The sequence below is a fragment of the Acinonyx jubatus genome, chromosome X (genome assembly GCF_027475565.1).
Source record: "Acinonyx jubatus isolate Ajub_Pintada_27869175 chromosome X, VMU_Ajub_asm_v1.0, whole genome shotgun sequence".
Classification (NCBI taxonomy): domain Eukaryota; kingdom Metazoa; phylum Chordata; class Mammalia; order Carnivora; family Felidae; genus Acinonyx; species Acinonyx jubatus.
The window spans coordinates 5,068,180-5,077,272 of record NC_069389.1 but is presented as its reverse complement, the minus strand read 5'-3'; positions in this window follow the sequence as shown (position 1 = coordinate 5,077,272).

The window sequence follows — 9,093 nt, the reverse complement described above, 5'->3', positions numbered from 1 at the left end:
CAGTGAGGGACCCGCTTGGGATATTCTCTCTCTCTCTCTCTGCCCCTCTGCCACTTGCCCTGTCTCTCTCTCTCTCTCAAATATAAACTTTAAAAAAAAAAAGGTAACAAAACAAATGAACAAAGAAAAAGAGACAAAGTAAGAAAAAGATTCTTACATACATAGAACAAACAGGTGCTCACCAGAGGGGCAGTGGGTGGAGGGATGGGGGAAATAAGTGAAGGGTATGAAGAATAGTTATCATGATGACCACTGGGTAATGTACGGAATAGCTACTGAAGCACTGTATTGTGCACCTCAAGTTAATCCAGAACACTGTATGTTAACTATACCACAATTAAGTTTATTTTTTTTTAAATTTTTTAGTATTATTTTTCAGAGACAGAGAGAGAGAGAGAGAGAGAGAGAGAGAGAGAGAGAGAGAAGGGGAGGGGCAGAGAGAGGGGAGGGGTGAGACACAGAATCTGAAGCAGGCTCCAGGCTCCGAGCTGTCAGCAAAGAGCCCGACGTAGGGCTCGAACCCACAAACCGTGAGATCATGACCTGAGCCGAAGTCGGACGCTTAACCATCTGAGTTACCCAGTGCCCCAAGTTTTTTAATCAAAATTGAATTAAATAAATAAAATTTGGACTATATGTACATAAAGTTAAAGAAAAATTACACTTCAGAATTACAAAGTCTTTTGAAGACCCTTAAATTGATGGTCCATATGGAGTGTGTTCTACATTTATAGTTGCTTTTTGAGACGTGAATCTGCAGCTACTCAAGGGCTACACTATAAAAAGCTTACTTTCTTAATATGGCACTTTCAAAGTATGCCAAGAGTGGGATAATGTACTCCAAGGTGAAGAGAGAGAGAATAAGTTACTGGAAAGAAAGCCTGGTGCTTAAAACGACAACACAGGTACAGCTAATTGCCTTGCATGAGAAATTTACAAACACAAAACAAGTATGAGGCCAGCACACGGGAGGTAGACTTCCCTAGGTGATGGGATGTTGTTGGAGTGACCTGAACTTGCCATCTTTCCCACGAAGAGAATGGATTTTGTGTTTTCATTATTTTAAGTACGTATGCCTACAGGGATCTAGGACAGTTCATCAGAACTCGGGGATGTTTTTCCCCTGCACGGAAAATTGCATCAGTCCATATAATTCAACAAATACTACCCCGTCGTGCTCCCACATTTTCCTAGTTCCTGCTGTGGCATGTGTGCTGAAAATCCAAACCATAATAGGAGATCTTGAACTTACAACTGTCTTTTACATGTCAGGCTGGGTCCTTTCAAAATTTCACTTTGACTTCCATTTCAGATTTTTTTTTATAAATTTTTTTTTAATGTTTACTTTTGAGAGACAGAGAACAAGTGAGGGAGGAGCACAGAGAGTGGGAGACAGAGAATCTGAAGGTTTCAGGCTCTGAGCTGTCAGCGACAGAGCCCGATGTGGGGCTTGAACCCACAAACCATGAGATGGTGACCGGAGCCAAAGCCGAATGCTTAACCGACTGAGCCACCCAGGTGCTCCTCATTTCAGATTGCTGACCCATTTTACCTGTTCATTTTGTAGTTTTCCAAATAGGGAATCCATCTGTATAGTTGGGGATGTCACTTTTATCCTAGAAATTTTTGAAGTCGTTGTAAAGAATGTTTTTGAAAGTTTGTGAATTGTGTATCTATTTATGGTTTTAAAATAAAATACAAGATGTTCAGTGAGCACTCACTCAATGGCAACCATACGCTTTTTTCAAAGTGCTTGAAAATTAGAGATGAAAAGACATTTGGAATTGCTTCCTATTCTGCAAAATGTTTTTGGTAGAAGGGCAATGTCATTTTCGTCATTGCTGTCAAAAACAAACATTTGCTAGCATCTATTTCTTTAACGCTAAGTGTAAGGTAAGATCTCGCTTGGGATGCCTGGGTGGCTCAGTCAGTTAGGCGTCCAACTTCTGTTCAGGTCATGATCTCACAGTTCTTGAGTTCAGGCCCTGGGTGGGGGTCTATGCGGACAGCTGGGAGCCTGGAGCCTGCTTCGGATTCTGTGTCTCCCTCTCGGCCCCTCCCCTGCTTGCACTCTATCTCTCCCTCTCAAAAATAAATAAACATTACGATCTTGCTACAGCTCTGAGCCCCACACCTTCCTACAGGGGAATTTATCACAGGGAAACATTTCCCTCCATTTACACTGACTTGATGAGCAACACCCCAAATATCCCATATAACTCAAAAAAAAAAAAAAAAGCCAAACAATACTATAGCTAATTCAGGGCTTAACAACATTTATGCCAAGTAATATCTACTGTACATTCAAACATAATTAATACTGCAACTAACCTTTGAAGGCATCAAGCATCACAGCTGTGTTCTTATTTCTTTGGGGGAATAGTCACAAAACGAGTATGTATTGTGCAGTTTTATCTAGTCGAGGAGTAAATAATTTTTTCCCCTGTCTTATATAGAGATCATACCTGCACTGTTACTTGTGTTTAATTCCACAGGTATTTGTCGAACACTGCAGTGGATACGTCGATGTAAAACTGCCAGCCTCTTCCTGAGGAAGTGTGCCCAGGCAAGTGCAGACTTTGGAAGGGTTCCATCTACCTGTCCGTTTCTTGCACGGCACATGCTAACTGAGTCACGTCTGTGAGCATCTGTGCTTTGTCTTGACATATTTTGTGCATCTGTTCGGGAGATGTATCCTAAGATATCAGGTTTTTTAGGTCTGGGAATTGGCAAATCCTTTTTCTATATAAATTAATGGCAATTGCCTCTGTGCCTCACATCATTTCAGCTAATGAAAGATTTCATAGGGAGTGTCCACTCTCAGATACCAGGAAATCTGTAGTACAATTCGCTGCTCACAATTACTGTTCCAGAGATATGCGGACAGGCATGTGATAAAAACACAGTCTTGTTCTAAGTCTGGAAGAAAAGACAGTAAAGGAAGAGCTTTTCCACTGATAGGCTAAGCGGATGTGGGGGGTCACAGCGGCCTCTTGGGGACGCTCTGCCTGTGCAATGAAACAAAATGAAAACTGAGTGCTTGATCCAACCATACCTGCAGGTAGCCCTACCTCTAAACTTCTGGATTATTTTAACCAGCAATTGTCTTCCTGCTTAAGCCAGTTAGATTATCTGAAACATGCCCACTAAAGATTCCCAACTCTTATACTTACTGGTCTATACTTACTAGATGCCAGCAAAAGCAAGAAGCACCAGTCTTTCCCACCAATGAACTCTGAACACAGTGGAAGCAACTACATCTCTACTGAAATAAAAACTTATAAAGGGTATGGCAACACCTCGCGGACCAACCAAGAGGAGGGTATGGTGAATACTGAACGATATAATGAGGCAGCAGCACCTGATGTAGGCCTTGAAGAATAAATAGAGCTTAATAAAAGAGAAAAAAAAAATGTGCAACGACATTCCAGCAAGAGAAAAAAAATTTTAAAAAACAGTGAACTAAAGGCAGAAAGTTTATCTTAAGATTTTTCCCCCTAATCCCTAGCGCAGTCCTTGTCATATACTAAACACTAAATAAAGTTTATTCAAAGAACAAAGGCATAGGGGCGCCTGGGTGGCTCAGTCGGTTAAGCGTCCGACTTCAGCTCAGGTCATGATCTCACAGTTCGTGAGTTCGAGCCCCGCGTTGGGCTCTGTGCTGACAGCTCGGAGCCTGGAGCCTGCTTCACATTCCGTGTCTCCCTCTCTCTCTGCCCCTTCCCTGCTCATGCTGTGTCTCTCTCGGTCTCAAAAATAAATAAACATTAAAAAAACAAAAAAACAAAGTACAAAGGCATAAAGATAAATGATCACCTAAATGATTTCTCTGAGTTAAGACCTTGCTCACTGACATACATCGCTCCTACTGGAAATTACATTCTTTTTATAATAACCTACTTTGTGACACAGCTTCCAGGAAAAGTAACCAGAAAGAGTTACTGCTGTCATTGATACATGGAGAAAGGGCAGCTTTAATTACTCGCTAGACTTGCTTTCTTTTTTTCTTCTTTGCCAGATATAAACAAGTTCTCTAAATGCCATACACAAATCTATAGGTCACATTAAAGACTTCTACTATTTTTCAGTAAAGTTTTAAGTATCTAAATACAAACACCAGTTACAAATTCCGGCCAGAGAACTGAAGGAAGAAACAAGGTTCTGAAACCTTTGGTTGCCAAATAGCACAATCCTCAGCACCTAATGAGAGCTTACTATGTTATTCATTCATTTTTGTACATGAGCACTTATTAATTCGTTTTTCCAACCGTGTAGGACGGATCTGTGTACCAGGGGTGTTTTGGTCTGACGGGGATCTCGGCTGATAATCTCTGCGTCTGTGTGGATATGGGAAAATGGTTTTCTTTCTAAATTTCCACCCATTATATGTGTTTTCCCTTTCCCCATTGTTGTAAAAGTTATACGAGACGGTGTTTATGAAGGACCAGCATGTCAAAGGAGGTCAATAAATGAAGTAGATGCTCAGGAAAAGAAGGCATTTTGCAAAACTAAAAGAGACTGAAATCCTTAGTTTGTCCTCTTGAAATGAGGTGATTAGATAATTCGATGTTCTAGCAATTAGGGTGCTTCTTTTGCTAAGAGCAGCAATAATAAACACAGCGGTCTGCGTTAAAATACAGCATTTTGTTAAAATTAATGAAGCTGAAGTCACGAACGCGGACATTCTGCTTATCATTGAACAATTTCACTTACTTGACACTGACGTTATTTCCCTAATGATCTCCACTGTAACAAAACCATTTGAAGGCCGGTAAGAAGGATGCTATCCATCCATCCACCTGTACGAACTGTGGACCACGACTGTGGCCAATCAAGGGTAGAGCTGTTTTGCAACAAAGTATACGGGGCAGCAAACACAGATCTTGTTTCATTGGGCTTTCCAAGATATTTGTAACCTTGGGGCGCCTGGGTGGCTCAGTCCGTTGAGCAACCAAGTTTGGCTCAGGTCATCATCTCGAGGTTTCTGAATTCAAGCCCACTTCGAATCCTCTGTCCCCCTTTCTGTGCCCATTCCTGCTTGCGCTCTCCCAAAAATCATTTTTTTTTTTTTTAAATTAGGACTCGGTAATGCATTTGGTGCCCCAATCCCACCACTTCCGTATCAAAGATTGAAACCTCTTTGCAACAAAATATATTTTTAAGTATGCAAATTTTCAAATGTCTCCTGCTCTAGCTTCTGCTTATGTAGAATATCAACCACAAGTAGTCTAATTAATTCCGAGTCAATAGTAGAAACACTCGGAGAATCTTCACCATCCCTATTTGTCAATGCAAATGTATAACATATTGGGAATGTGTTAAGCTAGAAGGAAGCTTAAATTTTTTTTTTTAATTTTTTTAACGTTTATTCATTTTTGAGAGACAGCGAGTGGGGAGAAGCAGAGAGAGGGAGACACAGAATCCAAAGCAGGCTGCAGACGCTGAGCTGTCATCCCAGAGCCGGACACGGGGCTTGAACTCATGGACGGCGAGGTCACAACCTGACCTAAAGTCAGACGTTTAACCGACTGAGCCACCCAGGTGCCCCCCAAAATTTTAATTAAATAAAATGAAGCTTATAAACAAGTGTTACATTTTAAAAACGTCTTTCATAGAAACTTGATATTTAATTTCTATGCCATACAGACAACTTGATATTTAATTTCTATGCCATGTTTAGAAGAACGTATATATTGTTAGATGCATCCAATCATAAATAAATCACACTTACGAATGTCTACTTTGTGTTCTTATGGTGTCAAAGAAAGGCCTTTTGTTATATACATGCAAAAGAAAGAATACGTGTATATTACACATATAATTCAAATAGTTTTTGGAACAATATTCTCCCATTTAGAAAGGATTCACCCAGTGCTCTTTCAAGGCATTAGTTTTTCCCGCAAATTTCTAGTAAAGAGAAAACAGATGCAATGGAAGAAGTACGTCTGTTAGTGACACTGTCTTGTTTGCAGGATGTAGAAAGTGAGTTCTAAGTACCTCAAGAAAGCAAACAGAAAAGGGTGAGTGCAATGGGGGAGTGACCCACAGATGGTCACCGCTGCACCCACGGGCTCAAGAAATGCCGTCACGCCTACCCCTGGTTGTGTCTTCCTCAGCCCTGGTTCCCCTGAAGTCACGTTCACGGGAGGGCTGGCTCCCTCTGCCATTCATCGATGACTTCACGTCCTTCCTCTGCGTAGGGGCATTCATTCATCGATGACTTCACATCCTTCCTCAGAGAGAGGGATCCCTGGGAAGGCATCCAGTGTCTCTCCCTGGGTTCGGATGGGACGTTCTGCGCCATGACTGCAAAAGTGCCCTTCTCTGAATTCTGCGGTGCTCTCTAAACGAGGGGCCACTTCCACGAGGCACGGAGCGTGTGCCGACATCATCTACCGTTAGGACCTGACGCGCCCGTGGAAAAGGTACTGCCATGCACTCCAACAGTGTGGCCACACTGCCCTGAAATCAGTAACAGTGTGCAAGATTCTGGGAGGAGGTGACAGGGGTGATGAGTTACCAAAAAGGAGAGAGGACAAGGCTGTTGCCAGGCAATGAGAGCCAGTCCCACAGAGGTATTAACATGCGGTAAGACGCCAAGATGGGAAAATGACATCACAGTTCACGGAGAGTGTGGGAAAGAGCTCAGAAGGTCCCGGAGCTTGCAGCCATGACTTAACAAGGCATATAGGAACCAGAAGCCTCAGGATGAAGGCTTCCAAGATCAGGCAGGCGAGATGAGGCAAATAAGGCAAAGGGCCCCCAGGACAGAAAACGTATAGGGACAGGAAGCCTCAGGATGAAGGCTTCCAAGGTGAGGTAGTCAAAATAAGTAGTCAGGGCAGAAGTGCCCCCCAACTTAGTACAACAGCAGAAAGCTGGGTTTTTGTTTTTTTTTTTTTAAGTTTATCTATTTACTAAGAGAGAGAGAGAGAGAATATCCCAAGCAGGCTCTGCACTGTCAGCACAGAGCCCAATGCAGGGCTTGAGCTCACGAAACATGAGATCAAAACCTGAGCCATAGCAAGAGTCCGACACTTAACCAACGGAGCCCCCCAGGCGCCCATGATTGCTGAGCTATTCGAATCAGCTGCATGAGAATATGCTTCACAGGAAGAAAGGACCACAATAGGTAAAGAGGACTTTGGACGAGGTTGCCCTGAGCGGAGCTAATTAGCAAAAGTCAGGTGCCTTGTTGGCCCTGAGGCAGCATGCTCTATTTGTCTCACCCCCTAGGCCGGCTAAGACCAAGAGACCTGGCGCCTCACGACTGACTGCCGTTAACAACCATCTGCCCGGCACCAGGATTTTGTTTTGTATTGACCCAAACCCCTAACAGTGCATACCTTCAAGACCTCCTTTCCCCCACGCCCATGAGTTAATGTTCACGGTTTCATCGTCTCTTTGTGCACGTCCATCACGCTTGTAAAAATAACAATAGAAACAGAGCCAGGACCCTTCCTCGGGGCTCTTGTCTCCTCCTGGACATTACCCCCTTTTGCAGTCCAAGCCTGCGTCCGCTCTCTTACTGGACAAGACAGAACTCCAGACCCAGAGCCTACGCCAGGAGAGTACACTGGAAGAAGAGGGTAGACTCAGAAATACTGAGGTGACATCCTGTCCTGGGGGCAGAGGTATGACAAGTACCCCTTACCCTGTCCCTTTCTCCGTCTTTATGGCACAGTTGATAGAATGCCGAGGGAGGACGCTGGGCACAGGGAAAGGAGAGGCAGGTCTCCACCTGGGCTTTCCTGCCAGGTGCTCCCGTGGGCGGTCTCTCCGAGGGCAGCGTTTCCTTCCCTGCAGCTGGGCGTTCACATGCCTGCACAGGATCAGGTCTCTGTAATTATAAGTCAACTGCCTCCCTGTCCATACAACCAGCATTTCTGATGAGGGAGAACTCCATTCTGCTCAACTCTGTAAGCCGTGTACCAGCAAAGTATCTGTAACACAACGTATGCTTGACGAATGTTTGATGAATGGCTCAATAAACCAGTTCAAAACTAAATTACGAAGGAAAATAGAGAAGCAAAAAGAAGCAAACGAACCGGTAAAAAATGTTCTTAAAGGGCAATTAAGTTACTGTATATTCACACGAGTAATTCACTTAAATGCAACAACCCAAAACACATACTTACTGATGATGCACCGACTGTTAATGGCTGGCCTTTAAATTATGAAAACAAATGTAAATGGGTCTTACATTGTTCCTTACTTTGGGGAGCTGAAATTTTTTTTTTAAGTTTATCTATTGAGAGAGAGAGAGAGAGAGAGAGAGAGAATATCCCAAGCAGGCTCTGCACTGTCAGCACAGAGCCCAATGCAGGGCTTGAGCTCACGAAACATGAGATCAAAACCTGAGCCATAGCAAGAGTCCGACACTTAACCAACTGAGCCCCCCAGGCGCCCATGATTGCTGAGCTATTCGAATCAGCTGCATGAGAATATGCCACGGGGTAGAAGAGAAAAAGGAGAGACTAGTTTTTAAGACGGTTTAAAACGGTAAGAATTAGTATATGTGCTGCCGAAGCGAGCACTAAAACGGTAAGAATTAAATCATGCAGCTTTTGGAACGCTTTTGCCATGACGCTCAAATGGCGAGGGATCTCACTCACCAGCAGGTGTGGTAACAGCGTGGGATCTCAGGTTTCCTTTAAGCGAAGGCTCCCGTGGTCATGCTGCTCATCCAGGCTGCCCGGTGACCGAGTTTTCCGCGCGCTCTGACTCAGCCTGCCGACAGTGCTCACACACAGGCAAGAGTTGCCGTCTCACCACCGCCCCAGCCTCTGGCTCTGGGGACTTTGTCTCTCCGGGAACTGGCAATTCTACCACGTCACCTGGAGCCAGATCACCCCACCAGCTACACCAGGGTGTCACAAGCTTCAGGGTGCATAGGAATGGGGGGAGAGGGGAGCAGGGGGCTCTTAAAAGGCAGATGCTGCTTCAGGACACCCGAAAGGAGGCCCGGGAGCCTTCCTTCCTAGGAGCTTCCGGGAGGATGCTTTCCTGGCAGGACCACCCTCCACCACGCTTACGGGGCGGTGCAAGGAAGAAAGAAGGGAGAGCTCGTCCTCCCCGATTTCCTCGACGTAC